At 47.7% G+C, this 18781-nt stretch overlaps 1 protein-coding gene across 1 annotated transcript in view; it reads right to left on the reverse strand.

The window, feature by feature from the left end:
* CACNA1E (calcium voltage-gated channel subunit alpha1 E) overlaps positions 1-17036 on the reverse strand; it is a 675786-nt gene extending 658750 nt beyond the window's left edge. Inside the window, exon 1 of the mRNA XM_086343500.1 lies at positions 16882-17036. The gene's annotated coding sequence lies outside the window, so the exon portion shown is untranslated. The remainder of the gene's footprint in view (positions 1-16881) is intronic.
* Between the last annotated feature and the right edge of the window lie 1745 nt (positions 17037-18781).

The raw sequence follows: 18781 nt of genomic DNA on the forward strand, positions 1-18781 counted from the left end.
CTCTGATCCTTAATGACATTTGCATGTGACACGAGGCAAATACAAATACGCTTGCTTGAAGGTAAGACCCTTGATCCTGACCATCAAAAGCTTCTCAAAAGAGAGATTTTTTTTTTTTAATTTGGCAGTGCAGGAAAGGAACATGTAGTTGAAATCCAAAATCACAAGGTTCCATATGGGAAATGTAAATGATCAAGGATGTCTCGGGGATTTTTCGGTATTGACTTTAGAAGCCAGCTTACTCTTTAGGAAACCTGTGGAATAGACAGTATGATTTCCCCCCTCCTCAAACCATTTGGAGGATGAAGAAACAGCCCAAAAAGTTATCTATTCAGAACCACAGCAAAGGCAGAATCCTAGAACCCCAGGCACTCATCTCGGCCTGGGACATCTCTGGCAGTCTCGGACGTCTGGTCAGGACTTGTGAGAACACCCCCACTGGATGGTGCAGAGGCATTGTCCTTCTGTGGGAACAAATCTACCTGCTGGTCCCATTCTGATCTCCTTGGACGTGGAGTCCAGGCCCCATGTCCATCAGCCCAGTATCATGAGAACAAAACTGCCCCCACCTCAGCATCCAGGACTGGGAGGAAACCCTCAAGAGGATGGAAGTTGGCATCAGAGTAGAGAGAAATAAGAGGGAGCCCTGGCCCCAAATCCCACCCCAAAACAAAGCAGAGAGCCAACCAGCATCCCTCACAGCCCTTACCACGGGAGGCAGAGCCAGAAGACCTACTTTATACAAGAGGGTTGGGGCAAGCTGACCAAAGCCCCAACACCTGGCAGGGCAGACACAAGTTTGGGGGTTCAGTTCCCTGGTTGACGCATCTCTTAATAGTTCCCTCTGATGAAGTAAGTCAGAAGGAGAAAAACAAATATTGTATATTAATGCATATATATGGAATCTAGAAAAATGGTACTCATGAACCTATTTGCAGAGCAGGAACAGAGATACAGACAGAGAGAGTGGACTTGTGGACACAGCAGGGGAAGGAGAGGGTGGGATGAACGGAGAGCATAGCACTGACATTTATATACTACCATGTAAAATGGACAGCTAGCAGGGGGCTGCTTTACAGCACAGGGAGCGCAGCTCACGGCTCTGTGATGATCTAGAGGGGGGGGGGGCGCAGTGGGAGGGAGGCTCAAGAGGGAGGGGTCGTATGTATACATATGGCTGATTTACACTATTGTTCAGCAGAAACTATTACAACATTGTAAAGCAATGGTACTCCAATTCAAAAGAATAAAATATGAAGCTCAAAAAAAAGCACCCTCTGATACAGGGTCCCTAAACAGGTCCCCATGGCCCCTTCCTCCCCCGAGTCCTCTCTTCCTAACCAGAGGGGGTCTGACAGCCTGTGTATTTCCACTGCCCAGTGGTTTTGCCCCGATACGTTCTGCTTCTCAGGCTTTCCTTCCTCTTGGATCCCATGTTGTCATGCAATATCTATTTCTCCTGTGATGGCCGCTCAAAAAGATCCAGGATCTTCAGGTGAAAACCTTCCTATACATCTCTTCCGACTCCTCTTAGCTCAGCAGGCCGTTGACATTTACTGAGCACCAGTGAGTGTGTAAGTGAGTGTGTACTCAACGGGAGGCAGGGAAAGGGTTCACTCTAATGTCACTGCATCCTGTCTAGAGATTGCAAGTCTGGACCTTGACATGAGGACAGACCCAGACCACCACTCATGCTGGAAGTGCTGGTTTCAAATTCATCCAACCAGTCCCTGTTGTTCTCACTGTCTCCATTGCTGTGCTGGGTGTTGAAGGAACTCCAGAAGTAGGAGGAGACATCTCAGGGCTCCATCTCCGCATACCTCCCCTGTTATTCTATCCCAAGGAGGGAGAATGTTCGTCGGATTGGTCAGACGGCAGGTCACTGATTGGCCCGTATTTGCAAGTAGGTGTGGTTTCATGCATTGGAGAAGGAAGTGGCAACCCACTCCAGTGTTCTTGCCTGGAGAATCCCAGGGACGGGGGAGCCTGGTGGGCTACCGTCTATGGGGTCACACAGAGTCAGACACGACTGAAGCGACTTAGCAGCAGCAGCAGCAGTGGTTACTGTTCCCAAAACACAGGCTTGGTGAGGGGTCCGGTGGAGTGGCTGGCCCATCCTTCTCCTCTCTTCTTGCAGCCGATCAGTTCAGTGGCCCAGGCTGATGCCCTCTCCCTTGTCCTTCCATATGGCTGCCCAGAGCAGAGGAAGAGCAGAGATCCAGGGAGAACACCGCCCCTAGGCTCAGCCTGGTTGGCTCCAGTTTGGAGCCCAAGTCCAGCTGCCATCAAATGTGACTCTTCTTTCTTCTCTGCTCTTCCTCTGACTCTCCTTCTGGGACTTTGTGGATAGTGGCTGCTAGGGCCTGGATCCCCCTGGGTCCTCCGGCCATAAGGCATATATTAGCTCCTCACTTCTGCCAACCTTGTGACAAGCTCTCATGCCCAGGGAAGATTAGAACTATGCTGTGACACGAGGTAAGAGCTATGAAATAAAGTTTATCAGGGAGTGGGGAAAGGCTCACGGAGAGCAGAGATGGAGATTGGCCTTGAAAGAGGTATAGGACCCCATAGACATTTGGGGACGTGGGAACAGATAGTCCAGACAGCATGAACTCAAGTAAAGAGTCCAGTTTGATGCTGGCTGCATGAATGTGGACAATGGATGATTCTAGAAAGTTAGGTAGCCCTTCAGGTTGGAGTCCTGGCATGCGGAGTCAAGAATCTCTCACCTAATTTTGTAGACACCTCAGAGCCATTGAATGCTACCAGGCAGGGAGGGCTGTAGTCAGGATGGAACCCTAAAAAGAAGAATCTGCCAGAAGTGTATGGGGGTGCAGGGAGCCCAAGAAGACAAGGGCAGGAGGGCCAGTTGGGTGGCCTGCACAGGAACCAGGTCCGCAGAACATAAGGGCAGGGCAGTGGGACCAGAATGGAGGCTCCAGGGCGGGGAAGGGTGAGCACAAAACCCAGAGAACAAGAGTCCTGAGGAAGAGAGAGGAAAGGATGCATAGGAAAGTCTCCAGGAGAACTGAGGTGGCTCCACAGAAACCGGGGGGTCAGGGAAGGCAGGGCTGGTCTGCAGAAAGGATGAGCTTGTCCACCTGCCTGGGCCTCCTACCCTCGCCTCCTTCTACTGCCCAGAATACACTGTTGCTCTGTCAGCTGGTGCCCTGGGCCGCTCTGCTGGCATCTGGAATGGCCTTCTCCCCCATGCCCTGTCCTTTCTCCTATTTATTCTCAGTTCTCAGTTGCCTCCGCCTGCAAGCCATCCCTGAGCCCTACCCTGGGGACATAGTTAAATGCCCTCCTCCCACTACCCTCTACCCCAACATGTGTGCAGGGTGAACTCCATCTGTTGGTTCCCTTCTCTGCTTCCCCCAACACCCTGAAGCCTTTGGAAGACAGGTGTTGCATTCATTTGACATGTTGGCAACAATATTTTATTGAGCATCTAATATGTGCTAACTCGCAGGTGCTGAGAATACACTGGGGAGCAAATGCAGCCCTTGCCTTCAAAGAATGCTTGGTCCAGAACAGGAAGGAGGAGGTAAGTTCAACAGAAACCCACCACGTGCTCAGAGCAACTGAGCCCGAGTGCCGCAACCACTGAACCAGCTCTCTAGGGCCCCCAAGCCCCTGCTACTCAGCCCACGTGCCTAGAGCCCGTGCTCCGCAGCAAGAGAAGCCATCGCAATGAGAAGCCCACACACCGCAACTGAGAGTAGCCCCTGCCGTCAAAGCTAGAGAAGCCTACTGAAGCAACGAAGACTCTCCACAGCCAAAAAATAACATAAATAAATTTTTAAAAAGAGAGAGAGAGACCAGTCATGTGAAAGGGGGCCATCTTTTCTTTGACTCCCACCCCTAGCAGGGCTGGCATGGAGAAGACTCTAGAAATGATGACTGAGGGAAGGGACACACAGTGACTTTGAAATGTGGCAAGATATTCAGAAAGCAGCTGGGAACAGGGGCCTAGATCTCAGGACAGATGAGTGGAAGAGGGCCATTTTGGGAATCCTGCCCACTCACCTGTAAGTTACCTGTGAGTTTCACTACATCTGACAGGGCAAATGTATGGGGGTCCCAGAGTTTACCTGGATTGGGAAGAAAGGAAGCATCTGCACTCCGGACACAGCTTAGATTAACAAGGGACCTCTCCTTGAGCCCAGGGATGTATCCCTGCTCCCACTCAGAACACATCCCATTTAAGGAAGTGGGACATGAAGTCACCTGCACCCAAGGGTCAGACATTCATCAGCAAGAACACTTACACTATGGAATGTCCCTGCTCAGGGCAGCACTAATGTCAGTGGGGGAGGAAGGCAGGCTGCCTCCATGCAGTGCCCCAGACAGCAAATCACATCTCCAGACTCCAGACCAACCGGTGAATAGTGTTTCCTCATTTAACACAAGACTTCAGCTCCACCTGAACGCCCGTGTAACCGAGCAAATCAAATGTCGATCCCAAAGTGACATCAGAAATGGAAAAGGCCTGTGTTTAAAATGGATAACCAACAAAGACCTACTGCATAGCACACGGATCTCCGCTCAATGTTATGTGCCAGCCTGGCTGGGAGAGGGGTTTGGGGGAGAATGGGTACATGTTATGTATGGCTGAGTCCCTTAGTTCTCACCTGAAACTACCACAAAATTGTTAATCGGGGATACCCCAGTACAAAATGTTTTTGGTGCTAAAAAGGAAATAAATAAAGTGCTTTTTAAAAAAATAAATGGAAAGAGCCTGTATGGGGCATGGTCTCTGCTGGTCCCAAAAAGAATTGTGCATATTTCCACTCAGGAGCTCCCCTTCTGGCTCCCTAAGGGCAGTCAGTCCCCTAAGCACTGTGACTGCTACAAGGTGGACACAACTTAGCAACTCAGAAACACCAACTGCTTCTCTTCTGAAAACACTAGCAGGTAAACAAGCCCATCCCAGTCATGCTATATGGCTTGGCTTTGGAGCCTGCTGGACTCCCCATTCTGAATTTTTCCCCACCCCACCCCAAGTGTGGTGCCTGTGACCTCCGGCTGGTCCTGCAATGAAACACCCATCGTCTAGAATCCAGCCATGTCTTTCTACTCACTAGCGCATTCACAGCATTCCTTGCCTGGCACACAGTAGGCCCTTTATAAGTATTTGGTATATGGATTCAGTAAACTTTGACCAAGTATGTCTCCTCTAAAGATACCTTCAGACCTGTCCTTTTTCTCAGGACAAAGAGCAGAAACAGCAGTCAGTGCTCTTCCTACCCAAAGCCCTCCCTGCAGACAAGCCAACGTGCTCCAGGGAGCTTCAGAGTGAAACAGAGCAGGACCCTAAGGCCCTTGCCCCTCATGTCCTCTGCCTGCCTTTTGTCTGTGGAAAAACTTTAACCAAAGAAGAAGTTTAATCAGAGAAGTGAGAAAATGCAGAAACAAAGGCAAACAGTCCAGCAAGACTAAACAATAACCGTTGAGTCATTAAGCAAAGTCAAGGATCTTTAGTTCCTCCTCAAGGGCTGTAAATAATATTCTGAGCCATATCCTGTGAGCTGTCTTACAGATACTGAAACCTTCACCAGTGGGAAAAGTTAGCTACGTGATGACCAGACTATAGCCATGACATAAGATGCCACAATTGCAAGAATTGGCCTCAAGGGAATGGGAACAAATCGACCCTGGAACTAAAGATTAACTGTACCTGAATTGATCAAGATGATGCTAGTCGGAGCACTGCGTGACCAGTCGCAAGATGACTGTCAGAGCTGACTGTGATGTTTCTGCATTCAGCCCCCTCCCTCAGCCTATAAAAGCTCTTGCCCCTTGATTGTTGGAAGTGGGGGCAGCAAGTCAGCCTTTGAACAGGAGTCCACTCCCCTTCCTACCCCCAAGCTCTGCCCAGGTTGCTGGCATCCAAAATAGAGCAAACTCCTTTCCACCAACCTGGCCCCTTTATTGGCTTTTGCACTGCAAGCAGCTGGACCCCACTTTCAGTTAGAAGAACACCTGTCCAGCGCCTGTGACTCCCTCTGCCTGAGCACGGGTCTACACGGGACCTTCTCTAAACCTACGATGACCACAGGCTGGCTTCTCCATGCCCACTGTCTTCCTCCTCATCACCCCAGCAGTCCTGTTCCCTCCGGATGTTTCCAGGAACATTTGGTGCCCTTTCAGAGAATTCGAACAGCAACCTGAGACATTTAAACCACCCAAATTACTTCTGCCTTTCTTTCAGACAATTAGATAAGAGATCTGAATCCTGTTCTCATAAAAAAGGGCTGTTGCACACTCCAGAGAGACAGGCTTCATAGCCGACGTACCTGCACTCCCATCCCGGCTCGGCCATTAACTTTCAGGGAAATGTCCTCACCTACAAAGTGGGGATGACATTAATAGCTCCTACCTCACTGGGATATTATGAAGGTTAAGTGAGATAATCCATGTAAAGTTCTTAGAAAAGTGACTCTACAATAAAATTAACTTTATGATTATTATCTTTAACTACAATTCAGAAAGGGTCTTCCTAGAGGGTGTTTACTGCTATTTTTATACACACACTGGTTCCCTTTTCTCCTAGTTTTGAATTTTATACACACACTGATTCCCTCTTCTCCTAATTAAATCTTATCCCTCCGACACCATGAGGCTCCTTCCCACCTCCCCGTGGAAACACCTCTGCCAAATATCATTCTCTAGGCATGCCCCCAAAAGTGATCTTATCACATACACTCACGTATGCTCTGTATCAATCAGCATAGCCTGATTGCTCTAACAAACATCCTCAAAGCCAAGGGCTTGAACAACAAAGGCTTTTTTCGCTCACAGCCCAGTATCACCAAGGGAAGAAGATATTCCTCTCTGCAAAGTCACTGGGGTGCCCAGGCTTCTTCCCAGGGGCTCCACCAACTTGCATGGCTGCAGAGTCCCACCCTGGGTCCTCTGCATCCAACCAGCAGGTGGGAAGAAAGCATGTGGCCATAGCTGGCAGGTTTTAGGACCAAGCTGAGCAGGGGTGTTTATTCCTTTAGCCCCATCCGTTGGCCAGAAACTCAGTCCCATGACACCACGCTGCTGCAGTAGCAGCTCTGGAACAGTCTTTCTGTGTGTTCAGGAGGAAGATAAAATCAGTCCAATGATCACACTGTTGTTTTTCCTGCTACCTACTTCTAAGGCTTCTCTAAGAGAAGACTTGAATTAAATTTCCTGTAGGGCATCCTCTTAGAAAAGAGGCCCAAGGTATGCTCCACCCGTTTCTACTTAAATCCCGTAGCAACAGATTTGAGAGAAAGAAGGTGATCTTCGGAATGGGACAGAGCTGGGCCAAGTTCACAGCTTTGTCACTTCCTGGGACAGCTCAGCCCTCCGAGTCGGCTTCCTCTCTTACAAAGTAGAAATGGTAACATGAGGTGGTTACCAATTGCAAACAGCACTTTATAAGGGCAGCCGTGAGTGGAATTTTCTTTAGCCCTCTTTCTCTTGTTCTCCCATCCCCCAGCCAACACCACACCATCCTCTCCAGGCTAATCAATGTTCCTGGAAGCCAACAAAGTGAGAGGCAGGGCCACCACCTGGGTGGGTGTCCTGGTTTGTTTTTCAGCTGGTCAACCTGGCTGACTCAGCCCTGGATAGAAGATGGAAGTCGGGATGGTCTGTGAATGTAGTTATGTGTGTGCTAAGTTGCTTCAGTCATATCTGACTCTTTGTGACCCCATGGACCATAGTCCTCAAAGTGAATGCAAAATCTAGAAACCCAAATCCCTCTTGGCCCCAGCCAATGCCAGTTTGATGCTTTTGTGTTTAGACCCCACCCCCAATCCATCCTCACACTTTATGCTGTGATCCAGATGACCTATGGATGCTGAAAGCCAGACAGCATGCGGAATTGTTTGTTCCATAAGCTCCAACAGGCTGTCCCTAACTGCAAACCCATTTGGGACATTTTCTGAACCAAGAGGCTTCGCACTAACCACTAGCTCCTAAACAAACAAACCAACACTAGAGCTTGTGCTTTGCCCCTCTTTCTCCCACTCACCGGTTTCCTCCTGCACACCTTGCTGTAACACAATTACTGGGGACACAAGGGCACCGCCCCCCTGTGGCCCTAATACCACCGCAGTCAGGAGTCCCTGTTCTCCTAGCAACACGAACTGCCCCAGCTGTATGTACTTGGTGCTTGAATTACACCAGCCAGCAGCTGTGGGTGGGCATGTTGCTAGGAGAACCCGAACTTGAGTTTAAATCTGCAACCTTTCTTAACCGCTGCAGCTTTTTTCTCAGCTACAAATAGACACACACACTCAAGAGCAGGATCTATAGCCCTGAGCCCTCCCCGGGAAATCCCAGCTCAGATAAGATTGTCCTGGCTCTTTTTTCCCCCTGATTTTCAAGCTAAGCCAACAACCAATAAAGCCAACACCAAGCAAGCAAGAACTATCCACTGGACTATACAGATTGGGCTCCTCCGACTGCCAGGCACAGTTCTAGGCTCTGGGACACAGCTGTGAAGGAAACAGGCAAGACCCTGCCTCTGGGGGAGGAGATGGTATCTGTCTCTAGACAAACAGAACTCACCGGAAATATACGAGTGACTATGTGTCTATGTATGTATATGCATAGATGTGAAAGAGATTTATTTCAAGGATTTGGTTCATTTGATTGTGGAAGCTGGAATATGTCAAGTCTGCAAGGCAGGCCAGCAGGCTAGAATCGCAGTCAGGAGTCAAGGTTGCTGTCTGGAGGCAGAATGTCTTCTCCCACAGGGAGACTTCAGTTTTGCAGAAAAGGCTTTTCCACTGATAAGATGCTATAGAGAGTAAGCTCCTTTTCTAAAAGTCAGCTAATTGTAGATGTTTACCACAACCTCAGAATACCTTCACAGCAGCACAAGGCTGGTGTGTAATTGAATAACTGGGTACTGTAGCCTAGCCCAGAGGACACAGAAATTAACCATGCAGCTGTGTATACCTGTAGGGGTGCATGGGTGGTGAGAAACAAGCGCAGTGGGAAAGAAAAAAGCAGAGTGAGGGAATCAGGGAGCCCCAGGCAGGGGGACCACAGGAGACCTACACGTGCAAAATACAACATGTCATTCAATACAGCCCCCATGAAAAATAAATAAATGAACTACCTGGGCAGTGCGCCCACAAAGCACAATAAAAATCCTCACCTGGTTACAAATCTGTTTAATCACGACCGTGTTGCATGGTAACCGAGACCAGAGGGATGCTGTTTGTGTAACTCCCATTAGTATTACTTAACACAGCCAGAGCCAGCCTGCCAGTCTCCTCCACTTGTTCATTCTGCAGCCACAAACCCCTGCAGCCATAGACTCCTTCCCCTTCGGACCCTCTTGCCGCAGCTCCATCCTGCTGGCCTCCTGTGGTTCCCCCACCCTCCAGCCCACTCCTGCCTCAGGGTCTTGGTCCTTTCTGCTCCCTCTTCCTGAAAGAGTCCCCTCCCAGCCATCTCCTGGGCGTTCTCCCTCACATCCTGCTCAGAAAGGCCAACAGTGACCACCCTGGACAGTAGCACCTCCCTGTCAGTCTCTGTCCCCTGGCCTGTCTTGTCTTCACAGCTCTTATGTTAAATACGTATTTCTCTATTAATTGTCTGTCTCCTCTCACTTGAATGCAGAAAGGCAGAGACTCTGGGTTTTGTGTGTCTGTGTGGTACAATAACATAGAATTTACCATTTTAAAATGTACAACCTAGTGTCATTTAGTCCATGCACAGTGGTATGCACCCATCACTGTGACCTAGCTCCAGAAATTTTCATCACAAAAGGGAAAGCCCCATACCCGTCATGCAGTTCTTTCCTTTTGTCCCTCCTCCATCCCCCCGGCAGCCACTGGTGTGCTTTCTGTCTGCACAGATCTGCCTATTCCAGACATTTCGTGTAAGTGCAGTCATACACTTCTGTCCGACTTCTTTCACTTACGTGATGTCTGTGCAGCTCATCCTGTCGCAGCAGGATTTCACTTCTTTTCTGGCTGAACAACATGTCATTGTTTGGATATGCCAGGTTTTGCTTGTCTCTTGGTCAGTCAATGGAAGTTTGGATTATTTGTATTGACACCTTTTGTTGTCATAAGTAAAGCTGCAGTGAACATTTGCGTACCAAAGATTGTTCGAGGAGGACACTGTTTTGATCATCCTGTCTCTGTGGTCCATGAACAGACCAGGAAAGGCTCAGCAATTCACAGTTATGGACAGTTTAATCCATATTTCAAGATGGCAGGGTAGAAGGATGTACACTCCTCTTCTCCTGCAAGAACTCCAAAATTACAACTAGCTGCTGAACAACCGCTGACAGGAGAACGTTGGATCCCACCAAAAAAGATACCCCACGTCCAAGGGCAAAGGAAAAGCCCCAGCAAGATGGTAGGAGGGGTGAAATCATGTTTAGAATCAAACCCCATATCTGCCAGAGATGCTCAGAGGGCTCAAACAAACCCTGTGCGCACCACGACCCAGAGACCCCACAGAGACTGAGACAGAACTGTGTTTGACTGTCTCCTGCAGAGGTATGGGTCAGCAGGGGACTGCTGCAGGGCCAGGGGCTCTGGGTGCAGCAGACCTGGGTATGGCATAAGCCCTCTTGGAGGAGGTCGCCATTAACCCCACCATAGAGCCACCAGAACTTACACAGGGCTGGGGAAACAGACTCTTGGAGGGCACGAACAAAACCTTGTATGCACCAGGACCCAGAAGAAAGGCACAGTGACCCCAAAAGAGACTGACCCAGACTTGCCCGGGAGTGTCCAGGAGTCTCTGGCAGAGGCGTGGGTCAGGGCCAGCCTGCTGCAGGGTTGGGGGCAGGAGTGCAGCAGTGCCTGCATGGGGCCTTTTGAAGGAGATCGCCGTTATCTTCATTACCTCCACCGTAGCTTGCCTCAGGTCAGACAAGAGGAATGGAACACAGCCCCACGATCAACAGAAAATTGGATTCAAGATTTACTGAGCATGGCCCCCAACAGAACAAGACCCAGTTCCCCCCTCAGTCAGTCTCTCCCATCAGGAAGCTTCCATAAGCCTCTTATCCTTATCCATCAGAGGGCAGACAGAATGAAAACCACAATCACAGAGAACTAACCAATCTGATCACATGGACCACAGCCTTGTCTAACTCAACAAAACTATGAGCCATGCCATGTAGGGCCACCCAAGATGGATGAGTCATGGTGGAGAGTTCTGATAAAATGTGATCCACTGGGGAAGGGAATGGCAAACCACTTCAGTATTCTTGCCTCAAGAACCCCATGAACAGTATGAAAAGGCAAAAAGATAGGACACTGAAAGATGAACTTCCCAGGTCAGTAGGTGCCCAATATGCTACTGGAGATCAGTGGAGAAATAACTCCAGAAAGAATGAAAGGATGGAGCCAAAGCAAAAACAACACCCAGCTGTAGATGTGACTGGTGATAGAAGCAAGGTCTGATGCTGTAAAGAGCAATATTGCATAGGAACCTGGAATGTCAGGTCCATGAATCAAGGTAAATTGGAAGTGGTCAAACAGGAGATGGCAAGAGTGAATGTCAACATTCTAGGAATCAGCAAACTAAAATGGACTGGAATGGGTGAATTTAACTCAGATAACCATTATATCTACTACTGTGGGCAAGAATCCCTTAGAAGAAATGGAGTAGCCATCATAGTCAAAAAGAGAGTCCGAAATGCAGTACTTGGATGCAATCTCAAAAACAACAGAATGATCTCTGTTCATTTCCAAGGCAAACCATTCAATATCACAGTAATCCAAGTCTATACCCCAACCAATAATGCTGAAGAAGCTAAAGTGGAATGGTTCTGTGAAGACCTACAGACCTTCTAGAACTAACACCCATAAAAGATGTCCTTTTCATTATAGGGGACTGGAATCCAAAAGTAGGAAGTCAAGAAACACCTGGAGTAACAGGCAAATTTGGCCTTGGAATACAGAATGAAGCAGGGCAAAAGCTAATAGAGTTTTGCCAAGAGAACACACTGGTCATAGCAAACACCCTCTTCCAACAACACAAGAGAAGACTATACATGGACATCACCAGATGGTCAATACTGAAATCAGATTGATCATATTCTTTGCAGCCAAAGATGGAGAAGCTCTATAGAGTCAGCAAAAACAAGACTGGAGCTGACTGTGGCTCAGATCATGAACTCCTTATTGCCAAATTCAGACTGAAATTGAAGAAAGTAGGGAAAACCACTAGACCATTCAGGTATGACCTAAATCAAATCCATTATGATTATACAGTGGAAGTGAGAAATAGATAGAAGGGATTAGATCTGATAGAGTACCTGAAGAACTATGGATGGAGGTTCATGACATTGTATAGGAAGCAGTGATCAAGGCCATCCCCAAAAAAGAGAAATGCAAAAAGGCAAAATGGTTGTCCAAGGAGGCCTTACAAATAGCTGAGAAAAGAAAGGAGAAAAGGAAAGATATATCCATTTGAATGCAGAGTTCCAAAGAATAGCAAGAAGAGATAAGAAAGCCTTCCTCAGTGATCAGTACAAAGAAACAGAGGAAAACAATAGAATGGCAAAGACAAGATCTCTTCAAGAAAATTAGAGATACCAAAGGAACATTTCGTGCAAAGATGGGCTCAATAAAGTACAGAAATGGTAGGGACCTAACAGAGGCAGAAGACACTAAGAAGAGGTGGCAAGAATACACAGAAGAACTATACAAAAAGATCTTCATGACCCAGATAACCACAATGGTATGATCACTCACCTAGAGCCAGACATCCTGGAATACGAAGTCAAATAGGCCTTAGAAAGCATCACTACGAAGAAAGCTCGTGGAGGTGATAGAATTCCAGTTGAGCTATTTCAAATCCTAAAAGATAATGCTGTGAAAGTGCTGCACTCAATATGCCAGCAAATTTGGAAAACTCAGCAGTGGCCACAGGACTGGAAAAAGTCAGTTTTCATTCCAATCCCAAGGAAAGGCAATGCACAGAATATTCAAACTCCTGCACAGTTGCACATATCTCACATGCTAGCAAAGTAATAATCAAATTTTTCCAAGCTAGGCTTCAACAGTACGTGAATTGTGAACTTCCAGATGTTCAAGGTGGATTTAGAAAAGGCAGAGGAACCAGAGCTCAAATTGCCAACATCCATTAGATCATCGAAAAAGCAAGAGAGTTCCAGAAAAACATCTGCTGCTGCTGCTAAGTCACTTCAGTCGTGTCTGACTCTGTGCGACCCCATAGATGGCAGCCCACCAGGCTCCCCCATCCCTGGGATTCTCCAGGCAAGAAAAACATCTACTTCTGCTTTATTGGCTACCCAAAGCCTTTGATTGTGTGGATCACAACAGAATGTGAAAAATTCTTAAGAGATGGGAATACCAGATCACCTCAACTGCCTCCTGAGAAATCTGTATGCAGGTCAAGAAGCAACAGTTAGAACTGGACATGGAACAACAGACTGGTTCCAAATAGGAAAAGGAGTATGTCAAGGTTGTATATTGTCACCCTGCTTATTTAACTTACATGCAGAGTATATCATATGAAACGTTGGGCTGGATGAAGCACAAGCTGGAATTAAGATTGCCAGGAGAAATATCAATAACCTCAGATATGCAGATGACACCACTCTTATGGCAGAAAGTGAAGAAGAACTAAAGAGCCTCTTGATGAAAGTGAAAGAGGAGAGTGAAAAAGTTGGCTTAAAGCTCAACATTCAGAAAACTAAGATCATGGCATCCGGTCCCATCACTTCATGGCAAATAGATGTGGAAACAATGGAAACAGTGACAGACTGTTTTCTTGGGCTCCAAAATCACTGCAGATGGTGACTGCAGCCATGAAATTAAAAGACACTTGCTCCTTGGAAGAAAAGCTATGACCAACCTAGGCAGCATATTAAAAAGCAGAGACATTCCTTGGCTGACAAAGGTCCATCTAGTCAAAGTTATGGTTTTTCCAGTAATCATATATGGATGTGAGAGTTGGACTATAAGGAAAGCTGAGTGCCGAAGAATTGATGCTTTTGAACTGTGGTGTTGGAGGAGACTCTTGAGAGTCCCTTGGACTGCAAGGAGATCCAACCAGTCCATCCTAAAGGAAATCAATCCTGAACATCTATTGGAAGGACTGATGCTGTAGCTGAAGCTCTAATACTTTGGTCACCTGATGTAAAGAACTGACTCATTGGAAAAGACCCTGATGCTGGGAAAGATTGAAGGCGGAGGGAGAAGGGGACGACAGAGGATGAGATGGTTGGGTGGCATCATCGACTCAATGGACATGAGTTTGAGTGATCTCCAGGGGTTGGTGTACACAATAACCAGGGAATCCTGATGTGTGCAGTCCATGAGGTCACAAAGAGCTGGACACGACTGAGTGACTGGACTGAACTGATAGTTTAATCCTCAGATAAATAAACAGTAGCCAAGGTTTGAGCACCTAATGTCCTTGGGGTCCAGGCCCCCTTCATCTAGCCTCTGCCACAGCCCACACCTGAGACCCCTTCATCTTCCTCTTCCCAAACCCACACTGTCAGTATCCAGGAGATACTCAGGTTCCACTCAGTTGGAGCCCTGCCCTACTCTCCAGTGATAAGGTGGAAAGAAACAGGCACTTCTGAATTCTCATGCCGCCCCAGGATCCCTCCCCCAAAACGAAGCATTATAGTCTTCAGGGTACATCAGATTAGTAGGCCAATAGAATGTGGGAAATTTCTTTGACTAGGATAAAATCTTAAATTTCACAATTAGGAATAAGAGTCTTAACAAGATAACACCCCTGTATTAGTTTCCTAGGGCTGCCTCAACAAAGCACATTAAACTGGGCGGCTTAAGGCAAAGGAAACTTACCCTCTTACAATTCTGGAGTCTCAAAGACTAAAAGCAAAGTGTAGGGGAGGCCACTCGCCCTCTGAAGACTCTAGGGGAGGATCCTTCCTTGCTTCTTCCTGGCTTTGGGTGGTTTCCAGCCATCTTCAGCATTCCTCAGCGCACAGCTGCATCCCTCCAGTCTCTGCCTCTGTCTTCACCTGGCGTTCTTTCCTTGTGGCTTCACATCAATTTCTTACCCCACCAGTCATACTGGACTAAGGGCCCTCCCTGCTCCAGGATAACCGCATCTTCAGTAATCACACCTCTGTGTGTGTGAGTTGCCCAGTCATGTCCAACTCTTTGCAACCCCTACAATCACACCTGCTAAGTCACTTCAGTCGTGTCCGACTCTGTGCGACCCCATAGACGGCAGCACACCAGGCTGCCCCGTCCCTGGGATTCTCCAGGCAAGAACACTGGAGTGGGTTGCCATTTCCTTCTCCAATGCAGGAAAGTGAAAAGTGAGAGTGAAGTCCCTCAGTCGTGTCCGACCCTTATCGACCCCATGAACTGCAGCCTACCAGGCTCCTCCGTCCATGGGATTCTCCAGGCAAGAGTACTGGAGTGGGTTGCCATTGCCTTCTCCAACAATCACACCTACAATGACCTTATTTCCAAATAAGGTCACGTGCTGAGACACTGAAGATTAGGACTTGAGTACATCTTTTGGCGGGGACAGGAGTGGTACAATTCCATGGCTGGACGGCATCTCTGATGCAATGGATGTGAATTTGGGCAAACTTCAGAAGATGGTGAGGGACAGAGAGGCCTGGCGTGCTGCAGTCCATGGGGTTGCAAAGAGTCAGACCCGACTGGGTGACTGAACAACAACAATAAAACGTACAATTCACTCCATGGACACTCAATGTCCTCATCTATCAAATGGGGATAGGGACTTCTCTGGTGGTCTAGCAGCTAAGACTCCACGCTCTCAATGCAGGGGACCTGAGTTCCATCCCTGGTCAGGGAACTAGAGCCCATATGCCTCAACTAAGACCCAGTGTAGCCAAATAGATAGATAAAACGGGGATCATAGTCCTTTTGAGATGGCCTGTCCATTCACAGTCCCCAAAATCCTGACATAACTTTACAAAATATCCCTGATGTGGAAGAAATGTTGTAACTATTGAAATGGACATTACGGCTGCAAGAACCTCAGGAGATTCGCTGGGCACCTGGTGTCTGAGTTCGGGGGATCCATGACATGCAGATGGAGCCTGGACCAGAACCAGCTCCGGCCATCACGGTAACGCTAGCACCTGGCATAGTCCCAGGTGCCTCCCCATCCTCCCCTCCTCAGACCCCACCACAGCCCAGAGCGGCAACTGAAGGGGTCTCTAGAGCAATCCTATCTCGTTTCAACACACACTGGTAAACTCATCACCCTTCAAGGAAACAGCTTCCCCACTCTAGCCAGCACCAGCTGGTTCTAATCATGGCTGTGAAAAGTGGTAGGTATCTGATCATCTCCAAGTGGTTCTGTCTTAAGAAGCCAAGTAGAGAGACTGGGGAGATGAGGTGAGAAAAAAACACCCTTTCTATATTCAAAGCTATCTTAGTATAATGGTTCAGCAACTAATCCTCAGGTTGGTTCTGGGTTGGAGGGTCTTGAGATAATGTTAGCAAAGCACACATAAGGAACCCTTGTTAATACTAGTTCACTCCCCACTCACTGCCTTTTGGGGGTGGGACCTTGTGCAGGTCCCCCTGAGGTCTCTGAACCTCAGTCTGGGGTCCATTGAGCTGCCTGCTCGCTTAACTACTTCAGGAGACCCAGACGCAACACTCTGTGTGAGGGTCACCCTGAAATGACTGTTTTGTTGTGCTCAGTCGTATCCCACTCTCTGCAACCCCATGGACTGTAGCCCAGTTTACCACACATACAAATATGCTACACAAAAGAACAATGAGGAATAAAGGAAACGAAACAATTGGTTAGGGTGTGTATTCCTTTCCTAGGCTGCCATCACACAGTCCCAAACTGAGGGACTTAAAACAGCAGAAGCAGACGGTGGCCATGGAAGTCCGAATCGCAAAGGAGCAGGTAACAACTCACCTGCCGAATCAATTAGCCCTGAAAATGGATGGCGCTGGCGTGCTGGGCCCATACCCGGCCGGCCTGGTGGTCAGAGAGGCATGAGAGGGCCGGGATCAGGCTTGGGGCGCTTGGTGCTCCCCCAGTAACCAGGGGGTAGTGACGCCAACCGAACCCCTCCTCCCCCACACTTCCCCACGAGGATAGGAGGGCCAGCCAGGTGTGAGCCTTGACGCCTAGGGCGTGGAGCCACCACAGGTGCAGATCTTTGTGTTAGCAGCTAGTATTCAAAGAAGAACTCTGGAGGCTAAAGTTCCATGTGAATCGCCATTGAATGTGGGTCAGTCCATCCTGAGAGATGGACAAAGGATGGTGATACTTCCGAAGGATGTGGAATCTAGAAAAATGGTACAAGTGAACTGATTTGTAAAGCAGAGATAGACACAGACATAGAGAACAAACATATGGATACAGAAGGGGGAATGGGGAGGTGGGATGGATTGGGAGATTGGGATCGACATATGTACCCTATTGTGTATAAAATAAATAACTAACGAGAACCAACTGCATAGGGGACTCAATACTCTGTAATGACCTATATGGGGAAAGAATCTAAAAAAGGGGGGGTATATGTGTACTGTACAGCTGATGCACTTTGCTATACAGCAGATACTAACACGACATTGTAAAGCAACTAGATTGCAATAAAAATAAAACAATAAATCCAGGCAGAGTCGATCAAATATTGTTCTCATGACCTCAAGATTTGTCCAATTCATCTTAAAGAATGTGCCATTACAAATCAAGAGCTTGACATCATTGTCATGATCCTTTTGCTGTTTTAAATAACTACAGCCACCTCTTGCATAATCCTCTCTGCGCTCAACTGCAGGACCACCACTAACCCACACAGCATGATGTACAAATTTAGAAGATGTCACTTTTTTTCATGCTTCTATCAATAAATTTTCATTTATGCTGAAAAAACCCAGAAATGTACTGTCTCGCCTTCTGAAAGCCAGAAGTCCAGAATCGAGGTGTCAGCAGGGCCCCGCTCCCCCAAAGGTACTCCGGGGGGACTGTTCTGGCCCCTCTTCTACCTTCTGCAGCTCCAGGAGTCCTGTGGCTTGTAAATACATCACTCCCGTCTCCCATTGTCACATGGCACTCCCTCTTCATCTTCACACTATTTTCCCTCTCTGTCTATCCCTGTGTTCTAAAATGCACCTGGGATTTCCGGTTTCTTCAGAGTTGAGAGGCCAACAGCTCAGAAGACAATTACCATTGAAAAGAGAGTTTGTTACTTGCAGTTCTCCAGAGGAGGGTGGACAGGGAACCCTGTCACCCAGGAAAGCCCCAGGGTTGGTCAGGAGGCAGAAGGAAAGGATAAAGTGTCTTGTCAGGTAATCAAGTTGTTAAAATGAGGCTAGTAGAGTGAGCTCTAATCCAAAATAATTGTTGTCCTTATAGACCCTATTTCCAAACAAGGCCACATTCTGAGGTACCGTGGGTCAGGACTTTATCATACCTTTTTCCCAAGACATAATTCAATCCACACAGACAAAAAACCCATAAGTGTTTTCCATTAAAGGCCAGACAGTGAATGTTTTAGACTGCGATTGTCGCAGGAGAGCAGCCACATACGATATGTGAATGAATGAGCATGGCTATATTTCAATAAGACTTTATTTACAAATTAGGCAATGGGCCAGACATAGCTCACAGGCCATAGTTTGCCAACCTGTCGGTTAGGAGACAGATTTTCAAAATTTAAAAAAAAAAGGGTTCAAGCTGCCTTTCAGAAAGAGGGAATTCAGCCAGGGAAATAAAGTGAAAGTCGCTCAGTCGTGTCTGACTCTTTGTGACCCCATGAACTGTATGGTCCATGAAATTCTCCAGGCTAGAATACTGGAGTGGGTAG

Source organism: Bos grunniens, chromosome 16 (genome assembly GCF_055505025.1).
Source record: "Bos grunniens cultivar Pamir isolate PY7600 chromosome 16, Bosgru_T2T1.0, whole genome shotgun sequence".
In the NCBI taxonomy this organism is placed as follows: domain Eukaryota; kingdom Metazoa; phylum Chordata; class Mammalia; order Artiodactyla; family Bovidae; genus Bos; species Bos grunniens.